The 20,809-nt window shown below is 43.8% G+C and overlaps 1 protein-coding gene across 1 annotated transcript in view; it reads left to right on the forward strand.

Annotated features, from left to right (window-relative positions):
- Nucleotides 1-20,809, forward strand: part of CTDSP2 (CTD small phosphatase 2) — a 78,833-nt gene that overhangs the window by 1,539 nt on the left and 56,485 nt on the right. The window lies entirely within an intron of this gene.

Genomic DNA, 20,809 nt, shown 5'->3' on the forward strand with positions numbered 1-20,809 from the left:
ATTAAAGGGGGCTTTGTGTATCTGACAAATTGTTTTTTTATAATAAGTATTTGAATGTCTTTTCACTTATTGGTAGTTGATGGCTACACAGGCGATTCTTAGTCGCTGCGATCTCTTGAGATTAATATAGGAACAGAGATTGCTCGCTTCAGAACGCATTGTTTCCTGTGTACTTACACAACCGATCTTTAATAGGTTTGTGTTATGTTGATCTCCCCTAATCGCACAAATTCTACAATTTAATCGCCTAGCGTCAACTTCTGTCAATTCATCTCCATCATAGAGTATAATGGGTTGAGCTGTTTGAGGAGATTTTACATGATTTTTGGCAGGAAATACAGGACACTTGTTTTTTTGTTTTTATTTTATTTATTTTTTTGGGGTGGGGGAGGTTTCACCTTGGGGTGACTCATGAGATTAATTGAATAAAATGATGTGAAATTGCATTGCTTTTCCTTCAGTGATTAATGTTGTAAATCTTGGTTGTAGAGACTGACAATTGTTTTGATGTGCATGAGGGATATCAGTGATCGCTGTTCTGACAGTAAGGGGATGATTTAGTTTTTATTGGGAGTTTCAGACAGGTTGTGTTTCTATATTGTTTTTATGGAAATCCAGTATAATTTAGGGATGGCCATCAGTGGGCTGCCCATCGATGGTGACATCAGTGTTAACCATCGATGGCGCATACACCATCTATGGTGAACCATTGATGGTTTGCCCCACTCAATGGCCACCGGTGGCCACGCCGCAGGCCAATTAAAAAAATGGGGGCAAGGCTTAGCGAGGAGCGGGGTTAAACGAAGGGGGAAAAAATTGGTTGCACTCAGATATCGATGGCAGAGAACCATTTTCTCTCTGTCATTGATGGCAAAACCATTGGCCATCGATAGTTAGCCATCAATATTTGGCAACTATCAATGGTCGATGGCCATCTCTAGTATAATTGTCTGTTGTTATATGCAGATATAGAGCAGGAACAGGTATCTGAAAGATATTCAAGGCGTCATATAATCCTTGTATAAAACGTGCTGTTGGCTTATGTATAGATGCAAGCAACTAATATCAGCATAAACAGTTATGATATTATTATTATTATTACCAGTTATTTATATAGCGCACACATATTCCGCAGCGCTTTTACAGAGAATATTTGGCCATGCACATCAGTCCCTGCCCCAGTGGAGCTTACAATCTATATTCCCTACCACATATACACACACACACACACACACATTCACGCTAGGGTTAATTTTTTATTGGGATCCAATTAACCTACCAGTATATTTTTGGATTGTGGGAGGAAACCGGAGTACCCGGAGGAAACCCACGCAAGTACGGGGAGAATATACAAACTCCACACAGTTGGGCCATGGTGGGAATCGAACCCATGACCTCAGTGCTGTGAGGCAGTAATGCTAACCATTACACCATCCGTACTGCCATGATATCTTTTCAGTGTTAATTATTAAAGATATTTAAAGTCCCCTTGGATTTCTGTGTCCGGTATAAAAGTGCTTGGCCTATAGCTTCCTGCTTTACTATAGTCACAACTCCACAGTGACTTCTGGTATCCGTATTATTTACCATATACCAGCAGTACTGTACATATACCATGAGTTCTTGCTTTCAGAAGGTAACAACAGTGACTGTTGTGTGGTTCCTCTAGAAAGCAGAAGTGGTCTCTACTGAACTTCTTTTTTTGAGTCGTGTTTTCTTTGTTTTGTTTTCTTAATAATTTTGCATAAAAGAAAAAACACAACGAAGAAACAACACGCACATATACATAACATTAAAACACCCCAATAGGCAAGTGCATGAAGATAAAGCAAGGTACACATGTGACATTAGCAGCACTTACAAGACCGCAAGTCTCTATCAAACTGTATCTAAAACCAACAGCCATTGCACAGAGGCACACAGGTATGCAACTCCCATAACCTGACTTCTGATTAATTTAAAGTAAAGTAGAATAGTAAATATGTCTCCATTCCTTGGTTTTGCCTTTTGTTAGTGGTTTTTATTTTTATTTTTTTATTTGTAAAGGGCTAAATAGATCTGGCAAAGGAGTGTTTGCGAAATGAAAAAGTTATTTCTTGTGCTATGATCAAAACTGGATCCTTTGCATCAGCTTTCTGTGCCTGTCCCCCTAATAGGAGGAATGTTCTACAAATTATTAACTAATAAATGCCCAAATATCCATATGTGTTTTAATTTAAAGTTGTCAGAGAATTAAAGGGTTACCAATTCTTAACCCATCTGTGAATAAAGCTGGGTACACACTATGCAATTGTTTTTCCTCAGACCAGTGGAACTCTTGGTTTGTCTCAGTGAGGAATAGTTCCGACAGTGAAGTGTACACACTATGTAATTGTTTCTTCAGATCCATTCTTCCATTTATCTCTCCCATTGATCTGAAGGAAACATAGTGTCCCAGTATAAAGGTGCCGATACGCCTAAAGATTTCGCTGGTTGGAACGGAAATCTGGTAATGGTTGGGAGCAAATGACAGTTGACCATTTCAAATGGTCAACTGTCATTTGCTCCGATCCATGGACCATTACTAGATTTTCGTTCCAACCAGCCAGATTGGAAGATCATCTTTAGGTGTATGGGCATCTATAAACTAGGCATACAGACTGATTTAGCTGAGCTAAAAGGAGATGGTACTGTATATGTATACACCGTGTACAATCATCTGTCAGATCCTCAGATAGTCTGAAAGATCATTGTACACTGTGTACCCAGATTAAGCTGGCCATACAACTAAAGATTTATTGTCAGATCCAATGTATGGGAGCAAATTACAATCGACCATTTGCTCCCAATCGCTGGAAAACGGACAAAAATGGTTAGACAAATTGGTTAAATCCATTTGATTTAACCAATTTGTGTGAACAACCGTTTTTGTCAGTTTTACATGGTCAATTGTCACTTGCTCCCATACATTACCAGATTTTAATTTCAACCAGCCAGATCTGACAATAAATCTTTAGGTGTATGGCCAGCTTAATCGTATTATTGCATCTTCTAGAAAGCTCATAAGAGGCAATAAATCTGGTCATGGTATTGTAAACATTTAGCAGTATGTATGCCGACAGGTCTTCAGATAGTTATGGGCGTGCTTATGTAAATCTGTGCAGTATGAGTCCATGAGGTCTATGTATTAAAATGAGGAGCTGATTTGCTGGCAGTTTATCTCCATCCACTTTATCTCTCTCCAAGGCTTAGTACATAGACCCCATGTTGTTTACAGATTGATGTTTGAATAGTATCTTTGATGTACAGTTATCAGGTGCTGCTGTATGTTCAGATTACCCAGTGTAGCAACAATAGCCATCTGTGCTGTTTACCATGTGCCCTTTGGTTTCCATTGATGTTTGCTGCTGTTGTTGTTGTTTTCCAGATCTTTAAACGTATTTGCAAATGTTGCCCTTGTCACAAGTGTTTGACAGGTGACAGTGCAGTCACAAAGCACCAGAGTAGTATTGGAGTTGTGCTGGAAAGGGCTTTCTCATGCTAGTTTTCATGGCATCTGACAACATACCTCTTCCTCTTCTGTTTGTTCTGCCCAATAATCAACAAAACAATAATGAAATAAAATTCAGTTCTAGGTTCAGCATTATCTTACATTTTTTAATACTACACTTTGTAGCTCCAAGTTTTTGGAAATAGTTGTTCTTTGGCTAGAAAACTGGTTTTGTTTACAAGCTCTATGGCTTTTCATGTGACCCAAATCCCCAATGAGTACAGCAGTTGTATATGCACAGCACAATACGTTTGATATTGACACCAATAATAATTGGCAAACTGACTTGTATATCTGCTGGCACCAGGCTTCAGCTTTGTAACTCATTAGAGCCCAGCTGTTTCTTTGTCACTATCCTTTTATTTTAGGGGATAGGTGGAGCTCTTAACCACTTTACTGGCATGGTGGCATCAGATGCGACCACACCAGCAAGTGCTTTATCTGACCTGTTCACACAGGATGCGACCAGTCTGATAGACAGTGTGTGCAACTGCAGGGAAGAGAAACTTCCAGCAGCTGCAGCTCTCCGGTCCCTCTGTCTCCCCGCACCCTCCCCCAGTGTATGCCGTTCTGCTGATCATTGCTGATTGGTCAGCACGGCAGGACCCCCCACCCAGCGGCTACAGACAATAGCAGTCGCTGGGGAAGTGTAAATTTGCCCCTTCCCCCAAGCCGCCATTGTGTACCTGGTGGCTGCCCAGGATATTCAAATCAAAGTCGCGATGGTCCCAATGTTTCCTATGTTACCAATGTTCTGATGGTGCCTTCTGATGTTAGGGGGGAAAAAAACCTATTTTTTCCAGATATAAATTTTTTTGATTTTTTTTTTTTTAAATAAAATCATTTTGGATAAGATTAAATACACATTCTTAACCTAATTCACTCATTAAAAAAAACCTGACAGTTTCTGAGTGGTCTTTGAAAAAAAAAAAAAAAAAATCGTCAGTTAAGTGGTTAAATATAAGCAACTTTCTGGCTAAAATATTGAGCACTTTTAAGGGCCCTACACACTGGCAGATAAAATGCACGATATGAACATTCTCATTCATTAATGAACGAGAACTCGTTCATATCGTGCAGTGTGTAGGCACCAATGATTAACGATGCGTGGCCCCGCGCTCGTTAATCGTTGGTGCCCCGTCACTTATGCATGCAGGCCAATATGGGCGAGATTGTCCATATTAGCATGCAGTGCTATGGAGCCGGGTGACGGGGGGAGTGAAGAAACTTCGGCGGCGGATCGGTAAGTGTGTAGGGCCCATTAGGCACAGGCTACATTAATTCCTATGTCTGGACTCCTTGAACCTGCCTTGTCTTATATCTTATATGCAAAGTAAAGCTAAAGGGGAGATGTATCACACATTCTAAAGTGTGGAGAAGATGCCCATAGCAACCAATCAGATTCGGCATACCACATACTTCCCATCAAGACCCTCTCCAGGAGGGACAGAATACTCTGCTCCTGGACCTTCCTCTTAATTTATTATTGCCATCACCTGTATTGAAACACCTTTCTTATCCATTAACCTGTTCAAAGCAGGTGGCCGCAATCATAAAGTAAAAGTCTAGAAGCAGGGCATTCTGTCCCTCCTGGAGAAAATTGCTGGATGGAAAGCTGATTGGGTGCCATGGGCAACTTCTCCACTTGCACGTTAGGAGGCTTGATGCATCTACCTCTAAGGCTCTGTATTTCACACCAAACAATATGTAACATAGTCAGTGTGGTTTATTTCATGAACTGTTATTCATGAAAATTCCTGATTTTTTTTTTTTTTCTTTCCTTTTTGAAAACTTGCCACTTGAAATCTTGAAATCACATAACACCCCCCCCCCCACCACCACCACACACACACACACACACACACACACACACACACACACACACACACACAGACACACACTGAAAATCAAAAGTGGCTCGTTAAATAAGCCCTATATATTCAGTCCATAATAACAAGTGAAATTACAGATCCATGATGCACAAAGTGAGTGTCATGCTTTTAGTCACTGTGCACAGGAGGGTCCACTTCAAGTGACAAATCCCCACATGATTAAGTGCTTCTTTTTTTTACATTAATTAGGATGTACCAAAGGAACGTCATCACTGCTGTTGGTCAGTGGAGAAATAGAAATCGTAACAGCGATATACGTATGCATATATCAGTCTCTTAAATCTTCCACCTTCTACCACAGGCATATAGCAACAATGGAGAATAAAGCCGCTGCTTCATACCACAGGTATGGCAGATATCACATGCCACCATCACTTATCCCACGTAAGGAAGCAGATTGCTGGGCGCTTTCTCACACATCAAATACATCACTGCCACCGGCTCACTGGTTTCCTGGTCTGTGGGATATACTGACGTATACAGGCACATCACTGGCTGTAATTATATCATTAGACTGGGTGGTGTGGAATGATTACTATTAGAGAAACAGATGTGCCATTTAGGAAGTTTATCCCATTGCCGTGTATTGAGTCTGGATTTACTTCATTTTAATCCATGTGGGGTTAAATTGACAACTAGAGGGTTTGTGTTTTGCCTAAGGATCAACAGAATGAACATTTATGAAAGGTTTAGCTTGAAGGACTCCCCGCCTACTTCTTTACTAACTGCTGTATGTAACAATGTATCATTCACCATTCACTTGGTGCTTTACACATTCAGCACCTGATGTAAACATGTAATAAATGGCTACAACCCTCCTCTCTTGTTGTGAAAATGTCACATTCGGTTTTGTATGTGGGGGAACAAAATAACATAAAAGTCGGGAGTGTGACTGAGACGTATAGGAGACAGCTGGGAGCTGTATAGATTCAGCGCTGATCTGCAGCTATTGAGAAAAAATTAGCCCCAAATTAAAACCTCACAATCTGAGAATCTTGTGTAACCAACTTCATACCACAGTGTGACTGGAGGGTGCAACTCCAATAAATATAATTATGTCACATCTTCAAAGACAGATTGTACTCATGTTTGTATTATGTTTTTTTTTTTTTTTTTTTTGCTATGTAGCTTTCTCTTTGTTATTTACTCTTGATCCTGAGATTGTATATGCTGTTATCGAATGAGTTAATTTCATAAATGTGAAGCTGAAGCTATTTGAGGCTTTGCGCAAGGCTCACTGGCGTCTCTGTTCTGGAGAAGCCAAACAACTGTTTCTAGAGAGCTTCTTCTAGTTCGTCTTTAATTATTAGTCTTTTGGTCATCTGTTGTACCAACATGATCCAGCTGTTCATGTTACTCAAAGTTATCTAACGTTATATAATTTTTATTTCTTGGTATGTTGGGTGTTCTGTACGATTCACATGTAGGCCTATCACCAGGATGCAAAACAAATCTGTTGGCGATTGATCTAAAGGTCCATACACACTTAACGATAAAATGAGCGACGTCGCTCATTTTCCCCCTCCTTGAGCGATGTTGCTCATTTTATCCTGAAGTGTGTATGCCGCCAGCGATGACGATGCGCGGCCCCGCGGGTCGGCAACGATCGTCGCTGTCGGTAGGGCAAGCATGCAGGATCTGGACTGTCGTCCACGACCTACATGCAGGGGTGGCGGAGGCGTGACATCACTGAGCGTTATGAGCGATCATATCGCTCGGTGTGTACAGTCGGCCGCCGATCGGCCGGCCCGGGAGGGGGAATCATTAGAGCGACATCGTTTAATGTGTATGGACCTTTAGTTAATATTATCTCACTTGATTGTTAAGCCAGGTACACACTAGATGACATTTTAAACAAATTTACTGATAACGACCATTCGTTACAAGAAATTTTTAAAGTCATTCAGTGTACACGCACTATATCCATAGCGAGTCGCACTCCCGTGGGTCACTAGCAATGTCCACTCTCATCTGTATATGCAACTCCATTTAGAAAATGTCGCTAACAGCTAGGAACAAATCGTGCAGTGTGTATGTTACCAACAATGAACAATATGTTAAATTAGGCTAAAACCCAACAATTTGCTATTGTCGAACGACTCACATATATCGTTTGGTTGTTTGTAAAATTGCTCAGTGTGTACGCACCATATAGTTTGTTGGGAGTTCCAGGGAAATCGTGAGCTACATTGTATCATCGCTGTTGAGCATTTACTAGTTGAATCAACACTTTGAGATGTAGTTCAGGTTTAGTACATGGCATCTCTATTCCATATTGGCATTACATATATTTAGTATGGAGAAGAATGACTAGATGTTGGTGATTACACTCTGACTGTAGTAGTTTGAGCCCTTAATTATTTACCTAAACAAAGCTGTAGAACAGATCTGGTCCTTCTGAAGATAACTGATGTGCGGATGAAGACGATGGCTGGGATTATGCTTTATAAATGATGGCAGCTTTTTTAGTTTCTTATTCAGAAGCTGATGATTAAGTTAATAGCTTCACATGTATCTGTTAATTACAGATTGCTTTTGGCCACATATCCTCATGTTCTGCTGTTTTTGATTATGCTTTAAAGTCTCAGCAATGGCGCACTGAGGGCCTAATTCATGACTGTAAGGAACCGCACAGTCACAAGTAAGCAGCCGCGCAATTCTGTGTAATTAAAGTTCAAATGCAGCAGGAGGCGCCAGTAGGAGATTGACGTCTCCTGCATCCATCTGCGAGATCTGAGTGCTGCGTCTGAGGACCCAGCCCCGGATCACCATCGCGACCATGGGTTGTGATGCACAATGTTTTTAGGCATTGGTAGACCTGCTGTCGGATCTGGACACTTGGGTCCAGTAAGCCTGTATCTGACAACACAGACCCTGGACATGTCACGCCTTAAAAATAGGAGCTTCATGAAGAACAGTGGCGGTGCCACCCCACTCTGCCCCCAATTGCTGCAGCCTGTCACCTGGGTCTAGTAAGGCTGCGTCAGACCATGCAGACCCTGGACCCGTCATTCCTTCAAAAAAGGGGCAAAATGCTGCGCCTGACAGGGCTGGGAGCGATATCGCAGGACACATTCTGTACATGCACAGAACGGGTTTTGCCCCTGCGTAGCCTCAAAACCATCAGATTTGTATGTAATCCATTGGGTTTACGCACAGATCTGAATTAGGCCCTGAGGCCTTAGCCCACAATAGAGTTTTATGTACAGTAAGTGCATCCATAGAGGTCTATGGTAGAACTATGGCCGGCTGGCAAACTCTCTTACCTGCAGTGCATTCAGCGTTATTCAGTTCTCCATAGCTAAGCTGAGAGGAGGGTTTTGGACAAAGCACAAGTCAGAACTCCTGAATGGTGTTTGTGAAAGGAATGGAGGAGCCATGGGGAAAACTGTTTTATACATCAGCCAATGTGGTCTCTTCCCACTTATACACTGACATAGGGCCTGATTCAGACAGGGATGCTAGTCCCAGCGTGACTGTCTTCTTACGCAGTGTAACTCTGAATTCGTTGCACTATGGAACACTAGAGCAGCCTTATGGGAGCCCATGCTATGGACTTTTTAACACATTTTTTCACGCACCTTCTGAAGCTGCGAGAAAAAATGTTGACTGCTGTGGCTAATAGACGTCTATCAGAGCAACAACTGAATAGCACTGATAGATGCCCATTACTTCAGACGGCCAGCAGGTGGCGCGCGCCACAATCGGTCCCTATGATTGTATTATCCTTAAGGTGCATACACAGTTTGCGATATTACAAGCGATGACGCTCATTTTTACCCCTCTAGGCAACATCATTTGTAATATCGCCCAGTGTGTATACTACGAACAATGAACTGTGTGCGGTCCCGCACATCATTATCGTCCCCCACTGTCGGCTGTGCATGCTGCTCAATTTAGAGGTATCATTCATTCATGTACAGGCCGGCCACTAGCGACAGCGTACAGTGTGTATGCACTAGGTAGGCCAGGGTAGGGAATACACTAGGCGATATCACTCATTGAGCGTAACGCATAGCATGTACGCACCGTTACATGCATCCATCTGACTACTTAGTTTACTATTTTTAGAGTTATTCCACTGTTTAAAGTACACGTTTTATTTACAATAGTAAAACAAATATATCACTTTAGAGATTGTAGAAAAAAAATCAACCTAAAGTTCCTTTGATTTACTGGACTTACATATACTTGGTATTTTCTCTGACGTCCTAGTGGATGCTGGGAACTCCGTAAGGACCATGGGGGATTGCGGCTCCGCAGGAGACTGGGCACAAAAGTAAAAGCTTTAGGACTACCTGGTGTGCACTGGCTCCTCCCCCTATGACCCTCCTCCAAGCCTCAGTTAGATTTTTGTGCCCGAACGAGAAGGGTGCACACTAGGTGGCTCTCCTGAGCTGCTTAGTGAAAAAGTTTAAGTATAGGTTTTTTATTTTCAGTGAGTCCTGCTGGCAACAGGTTCACTGCACCGAGGGACTAAGGGGAGAAGAAGCGAACTCACCTGCGTGCAGAGTGGATTGGGCTTCTTAGGCTACTGGACATTAGCTCCAGAGGGACGATCACAGGCCCAGCCATGGATGGGTCCCAGAGCCGCGCCGCCGGCCCCCTTACAGAGCCGGAAGACTGAAGAGGTCCGGGAAATCGGCGGCAGAAGACGTCCTGTCTTCAATAAGGTAGCGCACAGCACCGCAGCTGTGCGCCATTGCTCTCAGCACACTTTACAAACCGTCACTGAGGGTGCAGGGCGCTGGGGGGGGGGGGCGCCCTGAGACGCAATAAAAACACCTTAGACGGCAAAAAAAAAAAATACATCACATATAGCTCCTGGGCTATATGGATGCATTTAACCCCTGCCAGTTTTTCCTTAAAAAAGCGGGAGAAAGGCCGCCGAGAAGGGGGCGGAGCCTATCTCCTCAGCACACAAGCGCCATTTTCCCTCACAGCTCCGCTGGAAGCACGTCTCCCTGACTCTCCCCTGCAGTCCTGCACTACAGAAACAGGGTAAAACAAGAGAGGGGGGGCACTAATTTGGCAGATTAATAAATACAGCAGCTATATAAGGGAAAAACACTTATATAAGGTTATCCCTGTATATATATAGCGCTCTGGTGTGTGCTGGCAAACTCTCCCTCTGTCTCCCCAAAGGGCTAGTGGGGTCCTGTCCTCTATCAGAGCATTCCCTGTGTGTGTGCTGTGTGTCGGTACGTTGTGTCGACATGTATGAGGAGGAAAATGGTATGGAGGCGGAGCAATTGCCTGTAATAGTGATGTCACCCCCTAGGGAGTCGACACCTGACTGGATGGTCTTATGGAAGGAATTACGTGATAGCGTCAGCACTTTACAAAAGACTGTTGACGACATGAGACAGCCGGCAAATCAGTTAGTATCTGTCCAGGCGTCTCAAACACCGTCAGGGGCTCTAAAGCGCCCGTTACCTCAGATGGTCGACACAGACCCAGACACGGACACTGACTCCAGTGTCGACGGTGAGGAAACAAACGTATTTTCCAGTAGGGCCACACGTTACATGATCACGGCAATGAAGGAGGTTTTGAACATTTCTGATACTACAAGTACCACAAAAAAGGGTATTATGTGGGGTGTGAAAAAACTACCCGTAGTTTTTCCTGAATCAGATGAATTAAATGAGGTGTGTGATGAAGCGTGGGTTTCCCCCGATAAAAAACTGCTAATTTCTAAAAAATTATTGGCATTATACCCTTTCCCGCCAGAGGTTAGGGCGCGTTGGGAAACACCCCCTAGGGTAGATAAGGCGCTCACACGCTTATCAAAACAAGTGGCGTTACCGTCTCCTGATACGGCCGCCCTCAAGGAGCCAGCTGATAGGAAGCTGGAAAATATCCTAAAAAGTATATACACACATACTGGTGTTATACTGCGACCAGCAATCGCCTCAGCCTGGATGTGCAGTGCTGGGCTGGCTTGGTCGGATTCCCTGACTGAAAATATTGATACCCTGGACAGGGACAGTATATTATTGACTATAGAGCATTTAAAGGATGCATTTCTATATATGCGAGATGCACAGAGGGATATTTGCACTCTGGCATCAAGAGTAAGTGCGCTGTCCATTTCTGCCAGAAGAGGGTTATGGACGCGACAGTGGTCAGGTGATGCGGATTCCAAACGGCATATGGAAGTATTGCCGTATAAAGGGGAGGAGTTATTTGGGGTCGGTCTATCGGACCTGGTGGCCACGGCAACGGCTGGGAAATCCACCTTTTTACCCCAGGTCACCTCTCAGCAGAAAAAGACACCGTCTTTTCAGGCTCAGTCGTTTCGTCCCCATAAGGGCAAGCGGGCAAAAGGCCACTCATATCTGCCCCGGGGCAGAGGAAGGGGAAAAAGACTGCAGCAGGCAGCCTCTTCCCAGGAACAGAAGCCCTCCCCCGCTTCTGCCAAGTCCTCAGCATGACGCTGGGGCCTTACAAGCGGACTCAGGTACGGTGGGGGGTCGTCTCAAGAATTTCAGCGCGCAGTGGGCTCACTCGCAAGTGGACCCCTGGATCCTGCAGGTAGTATCTCAGGGGTACAAATTGGAATTCGAGACGTCTCCCCCTCGCCGGTTCCTGAAGTCTGCTTTACCAACGTCTCCCTCCGACAGGGAGGCGGTATTGGAAGCCATTCACAAGCTGTATTCCCAGCAGGTGATAATCAAGGTACCCCTCCTACAACAGGGAAAGGGGTATTATTCCACGCTGTTTGTGGTACCGAAGCCGGACGGCTCGGTAAGACCTATTTTAAATCTGAAATCCTTGAACACTTACATACAAAGGTTCAAATTCAAGATGGAGTCACTCAGAGCAGTGATAGCGAACCTGGAAGAAGGGGACTATATGGTGTCTCTGGACATCAAGGATGCTTACCTCCATGTCCCAATTTGCCCTTCTCACCAAGGGTACCTCAGGTTTGTGGTACAGAACTGTCACTATCAGTTTCAGACGCTGCCGTTTGGATTGTCCACGGCACCCCGGGTCTTTACCAAGGTAATGGCGAAATGATGATTCTTCTTCGAAGAAAAGGCGTCTTAATTATCCTTTACTTGGACGATCTCCTGATAAGGGCAAGGTCCATGCAACAGTTAGAGGTCGGAGTAGCACTATCTCAAGTAGTACTACGACAGCACGGGTGGATTCTAAATATTCCAAAATCGCAGTTGATTCCGACGACACGTCTGCTGTTCCTAGGGATGATTCTGGACACAGTCCAGAAAAAGGTGTTTCTCCCGGAGGAGAAAGCCAGGGAGTTATCCGAGCTAGTCAGGAACCTCCTAAAACCAGGCCAAGTGTCAGTGCATCAATGCACAAGGGTCCTGGGAAAAATGGTGGCTTCTTACGAAGCGATTCCATTCGGCAGATTCCACGCAAGAACTTTTCAGTGGGATCTGCTGGACAAATGGTCCGGATCGCATCTTCAGATGCATCAGCGGATAACTCTGTCTCCAAGGACAAGGGTGTCTCTCCTGTGGTGGTTGCAGAGTGCTCATCTTCTAGAGGGCAGCAGATTCGGCATTCAGGACTGGGTCCTGGTGACCACGGATGCCAGCCTGAGAGGCTGGGGAGCAGTCACACAGGGAAGAAATTTCCAGGGCTTGTGGTCAAGCATGGAAACGTCATTTCACATAAATATCCTGGAACTAAGGGCCATTTACAATGCCCTAAGTCAAGCAAGGCCTCTGCTTCAGGGTCAGCCGGTGTTGATCCAGTCGGACAACATCACGGCAGTCGCCCACGTAAACAGACAGGGCGGCACAAGAAGCAGGAGGGCAATGGCAGAAGTTGCAAGGATTCTTCGCTGGGCGGAAAATCATGTGATAGCACTGTCAGCAGTGTTCATTCCGGGAGTGGACAACTGGGAAGCAGACTTCCTCAGCAGACACGACCTCCACCCGGGGGAGTGGGGACTTCACCCAGAAGTCTTCCACATGATTGTGAACCGTTGGGAAAAACCAAAGGTGGACATGATGGCGTCCCGCCTCAACAAAAAACTAGACAGATATTGCGCCAGGTCAAGGGACCCTCAGGCAATAGCTGTGGACGCTCTGGTAACACCGTGGGTGTACCAGTTAGTGTATGTGTTCCCTCCTCTGCCTCTCATACCCAAGGTACTGAGAATCATAAGAAGGAGAGGAGTAAGGACTATACTCGTGGCTCCGGATTGGCCAAGAAGGACTTGGTACCCGGAACTTCAAGAGATGCTCACGGAGGACCCGTGGCCTCTACCTCTAAGAAAGGACCTGCTCCAGCAGGGACCCTGTCTGTTCCAAGACTTACCGCGGCTGCGTTTGACGGCATGGCGGTTGAACGCCGGATCCTGAAGGAAAAAGGCATTCCGGATGAAGTCATCCCTACCCTGATCAAAGCCAGGAAGGATGTAACCGTGCAACATTATCACCGTATTTGGCGTAAATATGTTGCGTGGTGTGAGGCCAGGAAAGCCCCTACAGAGGAATTTCAACTGGGTCGTTTCCTGCATTTCCTGCAAACAGGACTGTCTATGGGCCTAAAATTAGGGTCCATTAAGGTTCAAATTTCGGCCCTGTCGATTTTCTTCCAGAAAGAACTGGCTTCAGTTCCTGAAGTTCAAACGTTTGTCAAAGGGGTACTGCATATACAGCCTCCTTTTGTGCCTCCAGTGGCATCTTGGGATCTCAATGTAGTTTTGGGGTTCCTAAAATCACATTGGTTTGAACCACTCACCACTGTGGACTTAAAATATCTCACATGGAAAGTGGTAATGCTGTTAGCCCTGGCTTCAGCCAGGCGTGTCTCAGAATTGGCGGCTTTATCCTATAAAAGCCCTTACCTAATTTTTCATACGGACAGGGCAGAATTGAGGACTCGTCCTCAATTTCTCCCTAAGGTGGTTTCAGCGTTTCACTTGAACCAGCCTATTGTGGTACCTGCGGCTACTAGGGACTTGGAGGACTCCAAGTTGCTGGACGTAGTCAGGGCCCTGAAAATATGTTTCCAGGACGGCTGGAGTCAGAAAATCTGACTCGCTGTTTATCCTGTATGCACCCAACAAGCTGGGTGCTCCTGCTTCTAAGCAGACTATTGCTCGTTGGATTTGTAGTACAATTCAGCTTGCACATTCTGTGGCAGGCCTGCCACAGCCAAAATCTGTAAAAGCCCATTCCACAAGGAAAGTGGGCTCATCTTGGGCGGCTGCCCGAGGGGTCTCTGCTTTACAACTTTGCCGAGCAGCTACTTGGTCAGGGGCAAACACGTTTGCTAAATTCTACAAATTTGATACCCTGGCTGAGGAGGACCTGGAGTTCTCTCATTCGGTGCTGCAGAGTCATCCGCACTCTCCCGCCCGTTTGGGAGCTTTGGTATAATCCCCATGGTCCTTACGGAGTTCCCAGCATCCACTAGGACGTCAGAGAAAATAAGAATTTACTTACCGATAATTCTATTTCTCGTAGTCCGTAGTGGATGCTGGGCGCCCATCCCAAGTGCGGATTGTCTGCAATACATGTACATAGTTATTGTTACAAAAATCGGGTTATTATTGTTGTGAGCCATCTTTTCAGAGGCTCCTCTGTTATCATGCTGTTAACTGGGTTCAGATCACAAGTTGTACGGTGTGATTGGTGTGGCTGGTATGAGTCTTACCCGGGATTCAAAATCCTTCCTTATTGTGTACGCTCGTCCGGGCACAGTATCCTAACTGAGGCTTGGAGGAGGGTCATAGGGGGAGGAGCCAGTGCACACCAGGTAGTCCTAAAGCTTTTACTTTTGTGCCCAGTCTCCTGCGGAGCCGCAATCCCCCATGGTCCTTCCGGAGTTCCCAGCATCCACTACGGACTACGAGAAATAGAATTATCGGTAAGTAAATTCTTATTTTCTCTGATAAGTTTATATAAATTGGGTCAAAGGCTAATAAACACATTCTGCCTGTGAAGTTACAATGCTACCTTGGAAATCATTGGAAAATCTCTGTTTGTGAACTAGGGGGTCTATTACTAATACCCCTTTCACACCGCAGCTTGTACCCGGTAATTTGCCGTTTTTACTGGCTTCCTAAACAATTCGAGCTGCGATGTGAAAGGGTCACCTTCAATTTACCCTTTACAAAATACTGGTATTTTGAAACGGTAAAAAAGCAGGGTCCTACCCGTTTCAGACCCGTTTAATTGTGCAGTGTGAAAGGGTCTGAAACGGTATTTGCAAGCCCCTGAAGGTGATAGGCTGTCTCCATGTGTGATCTCACCAGGCAGAAGCAGGAAATAAACATTTAAAATGACAACCACAGTTTTCTATGGGTGAAACGGGTTCAGTGTGAAAGGTACCAAAACGGTAATGAAATGGTGGTAATATACTGGTTACAACATGCGATGTGAAGGGGGTTTAACTGCTCAGACCCGTTTAAAGAACCGTTTCAAAAGCAGGTTTTGCGATGTGAAAGCAGCATGAGCCGTGGAGAGAGATTAAGTACCAACCAATCAGCTTCTAACTGCAGGCTGTGTTTGAAAAATGACAGGATCTGGTTGATTGGTACTTTGGGGTCTATGTACTAAGCCTATGAGAACGATAAAGTGAACAGAGTTAAAGGGGGAGATGTACTAAGCAGTGATAAAAAGTAGAGAAGTGAGTCCGTGGAGAAGTTGCCCATTGCAACAAATCAGCTGCTCTGTATACTTTTATAGTATGCAAATTATAAATGTTATATCAATGCTGATTGGTTGCCATGGGCAACTTCTCCACTGGCTCACTTCTCCACTTTTACCACTGCTTAGTACATCTACCCCAAAGTACCAACCAACGTGCTGCTACTGTAACTGCCATTTTTCAAACACAGCCTATAACATGGCTGCGAGGAGCTGATTGGTTAGTACTTTATCTCTTTCCAAGCTTTGAAAACACCTTAGTTTATTAGGGGTAGATGTATTAAGTCTGGAGAAGTGATAAATCAGTGATAAGTAAAAGGTGATAACGCACCAGTCAATCAGCTCCAATATGTAAATTGACAGGAGCTGATTGGCTGGTGCGTTATCACCTTCCACTTATCACTGCTGTATCACTTCTCTAGGCTTAATACATCTGCCCCATTGTTATTTAGGGGTTGATGTATCAAGCAGTGAAAAGAGTGGAGAAGTTGTAAACACAGCCACCATTGGGCATCGAGATGACATTTATAAAGTACATTCTAGAAAATGGTAGGCAGAAGTGTCTACACTGTTGTCAGCGTTTGATAAATCAACCCTTAATAGCCAAAAGTATTCAACTTTGTCTTATTAAAAATATGGAAAACACTGTTGTATTAAAATTAAAAAAAGTGTATCTATACTGACCGATGCATTCTGTGAAACTCTGAGAAGCTGTCAGGTAAAGCTCTGTGTAATGCTTTTCTTTCTCCCAGCAACACTTCTGTCATATAGGGGTCGATTCAATTCGGCAACTTATGAATAGCGCCGGGAATTAGCTCCCAACGCTATTCAATTCAGCTGCTAGTTACCCGCAATTGTCGGGAATTCTTCTCTCATCCCTGGGGGGTGAGAGAAGAAAACCGACAAAAGTGCTGCCGCGCGGCCGGCGCAAGGCTGATTCTGTCGGGAAGCAGCATCGCCGCTGGTAGTTAAGTCGGAAAATGCCTGTTCTCCCGACAAAACTACCTGTTAAATCGGTGAGAACGGGCATTCGCCGACTTAACTTTAGCTGAATTGAATAGCGTCGGGAGCTAATTCCCGGCGCTATTCATAAGTTACCGAATTGAATCGACCCCATAGTATTGTTCTAATTACCACTTTATTCTATCCATGTGACATTTTCTCTTCATCTCCTAAGTACACCATGCATTTATGCGCACTGTATAGAATATGTCAGTGCTTTCTAAATAAGAGATAAGAATAACATGATAGTGGCCTTTTACAACCACTCCTTTTTCTGTGCATAGGAGAAGGTATGTGCAGAACACCAGGGTAAGGAACAGAACATGAAACATTAGGTGATAACTTTTTATTGGTTATCTCCAATGGCCTACAATAAATGAGCTAATTGCTCACAATTCTTCCTGCTGTAACTCATTCCTTCAGAAGATAAAATGAAAGGTGATCTATGTTGTGCAGATGGCTTATACAGTTAATAAAGCTGCATGACTAGTTCCTGGCAGCAGACGTATAGCTTTGTCTTGTTATTTGCTATTTAAATTTCATTGGAATTTTCGGAATCTAGAACAGTCTGTCTTTTAACTTTAAATAAGACCACACAAATATGCCTCTGGCAACACTGCACTTTGGGGTCTATGTACTAAGCCTTGGATGGAGATAAAGTGGGCGGAGATAAAGTACCAGCCAATCAGCTCCTAACTGCCATGTCATAGGCTGTGTTTGATAAAAGACAGAAGCTGATTGGTTGTTACTTTATCTCCATCCACATTATCTCTCTCCAAGGCTTAGTAAATAGACCCCCTAGTCTCTCAGTGCAAACCCTCAGTAATTTTATCTCGCTGATTAATGTTTTTTTTTCCTGTCTGTGACATGCTGAAGTTTATTTTTTGTGTATATACGTTTGAGGATACGTTTTGTAATTATCATGAGAACTAGTGTCCTCACCAACGCATAAAACTCCTGTGAAATGATGGGATGAAGAACTTGCCTTTTTTTCTTCTGAGAGCCTCCTGGGAAGTGGGGGGGTGTCTCTGCAAATTGCGCCATCGCTGTCCCGATCCCACTGAGCGGTGTCGCAAATTGCAGCATTGTGTTGCAGGGATTGGTGACACAATTAATTATGCCATCAAGCACCCCATAATTCGTGAGTCCCCTAGACTTTCCAGGAGAGTAAGCAGGTATAATGAACGATTGACCAACCCTCTATTGCGTGTACATGACTAGTCAACGTTCTTCGCTAAGCTGGGAAACCTGTAGTTTGACAACCATTGTTTATCTACAGTGATATAATTCTCCCTATGTTTGTTGTTGTCCATTCCAATGCTGTTTACTACATTTTAAGATTTATATGGCTAACATGGGTTGCTGCTTCATCATCCATCCTATGGTAGGTTGAGCTGTGTAGGAAGGAATACATGCAAAGGTTTCCATATTGTGGCTGGTATTCATTGGAGATGATTGTGTGTATCACAAAGTAGTGGATAAGTTGATTTTGTGCTTTTGGACACTATTTATCACCATATGCATCTGAGGATGCGGATGGGATGTGATACAGTCGACTTAATCCACATTGCGATAATTGACTACATTGCATGGCTGTATCTATTATCGCATGTAGGGACAGAGCTTTCAAGCGTACCACCCCGCTGACTCATACTCACCAGGTGGGGATCGGTGGTTGGAATCCTGGACAGCTGCCTGTTATCAGGGCTCCAGCTTTGCAGCATCACTTTACTGACTTGGAGGTCATAGGAGCAGAAGGGAGCCCTGATGACCAGCAGCCCGCACCGGAGCACCAATCATCGGTCCCTGGGGTAGGTAGGTATGTATTTTTTATTTAGAACTTTAAAAAAATAATAATAATTTTTTTACACAGTGATCAGCTTGTCTGTTCATCGGACTGCACAGATTATTAAATCTGGTCAGCTCGCATTTCCTATACGTACAATGGGAAATGCAATATTGCTTATTAAAAAAAAAAAGTAAAGTAAACCCCTTTAATAGATTCGAGTGATACTAAAATAATGTGAAAACACCCTTTTTCACATTATTTTAGTAAAAAAAAGTTCATAAATATGACCCTAAGAAACATAGAGTGTGATGTGCCCTAAACACATGAACGAGCACACACTAGGTTTAATTTTTTTTTTTGTTGGGAGACAATTAACCTACCAGTATATTTTTGGATTGTGGGAGGAAACCGGAGTACTCTGAGAAATCCATACAATGAGGACCATGGTGGGAATTGAACCCATGACATCAGTGCTGTGAGGCAGTAATGCTAACCATTACACCATGGGTCTTCAACCTGTGGCCCTCCAGCTGCTGTGGAACTACACATCCCAGCATGCCCTGCCTCAGTTTTAGCATACCTTAATAGCAAAACTGTGTCAGGGCATGCTGGGATGTGTAGTTTCACAACAGCTGGAGGGACACAGGTTGAAGACCCATGCATTACACCATCCATGTTGTACTTTGTGCACGATTAGAGAGAAACAATGAATTCATTGTCTGCCAGATGACTCTGTATGTGCCCAAATGGCCAGGCATGGTGGGCCATACTGGATGGCATTGGGTTAAGCTGATCAAACTGCTCAGGAGGGGCCTCATATTTACGCAGTTGACATACATGGAAATGTGAACTTTTGCCAACTGGATTCAAATCCACTATTATCAATCCCAGTCATCTTGGATTTGGGGGTTTATTTACTAAGCATTGGGATAAAAAAAAAAAAAAAACTGCGATTCCGAGCGACTTTATACCCAAAATGTTATAGGATAATGATTTTACTAGTAAAACACAGCTAGTAAAAGCATTTCCCTTTTAAATTACAAGCATCGGAAGCACCTGCTTTAGACCCCGACTCTTAGTAAATAACCCCCTTGGTGAATAAGGCTTTGCAGCAAGTGGCCAAATTGCCAGAGATAATTGTCATGTGACCAGCATAGTGCCCCATGTCTCTAATACATGTGTCATGTAGACACAAACATGGATTATCTCAGGTAAAAGCACCCACACATTTATAGAAAACATATGGGTTTGATATGTGGTTAACCCAGGACAGCCAGTGGAGTCATTTAGTCACCATTATGTCAGCAATATGGTCACTTCAGGGCTCATCTGCCTCCGTGCCTTCCTACGACAACAAAAATAGTCATTGTTTATTCCAGCTGCAAGGTTTCCTTTGAAGATGACTGGTTTTATTTTTAGTGTGACTTGGATTGTATAAATAGAGCAGTTCCGCACTGGCTGCATAGCGCTGAGGCCTCTGCTCTTTGTAGCCTGACTGTGTCATGTTTACTTTCTGTAGCATAGTGAAATGTTTACTGACCAAGTGAAATTAACTTTTTAATGAAACAAAATACATTTCAGTAACATGCTGACATCATTTGCAGTGTTTACAAATGCCCTATTTTATTGATTTACATGTAAATGTTTCTTCTCTACCAGCATGCTACATAATGTAACAGTGCCTTGCACGGTGTGGAGGCAGCCATTTTGTGACTTTTTTTATGCAGACTAAAATGACTCCTTAATTACTTAATGGGGATTTTCTTCCAAAGAGGAATGCGTGTGCTTGTGTATCTAGGTACATATGTGTGTCTGAAAATATCATTTTTATTTACAACCTATAAAACACATGATGTATCTGCACCACTTTAAAGACAAGTAAATAAATACATTCTGCATGCTTGTAGACTTGCGTACTACTCACCCGGTCCCCTAAGTACACATTTGACTACTTATTCAAGAC

Source organism: Pseudophryne corroboree, chromosome 2 (assembly GCF_028390025.1).
Source record: "Pseudophryne corroboree isolate aPseCor3 chromosome 2, aPseCor3.hap2, whole genome shotgun sequence".
NCBI classification, from domain to species: Eukaryota; Metazoa; Chordata; class Amphibia; order Anura; family Myobatrachidae; genus Pseudophryne; species Pseudophryne corroboree.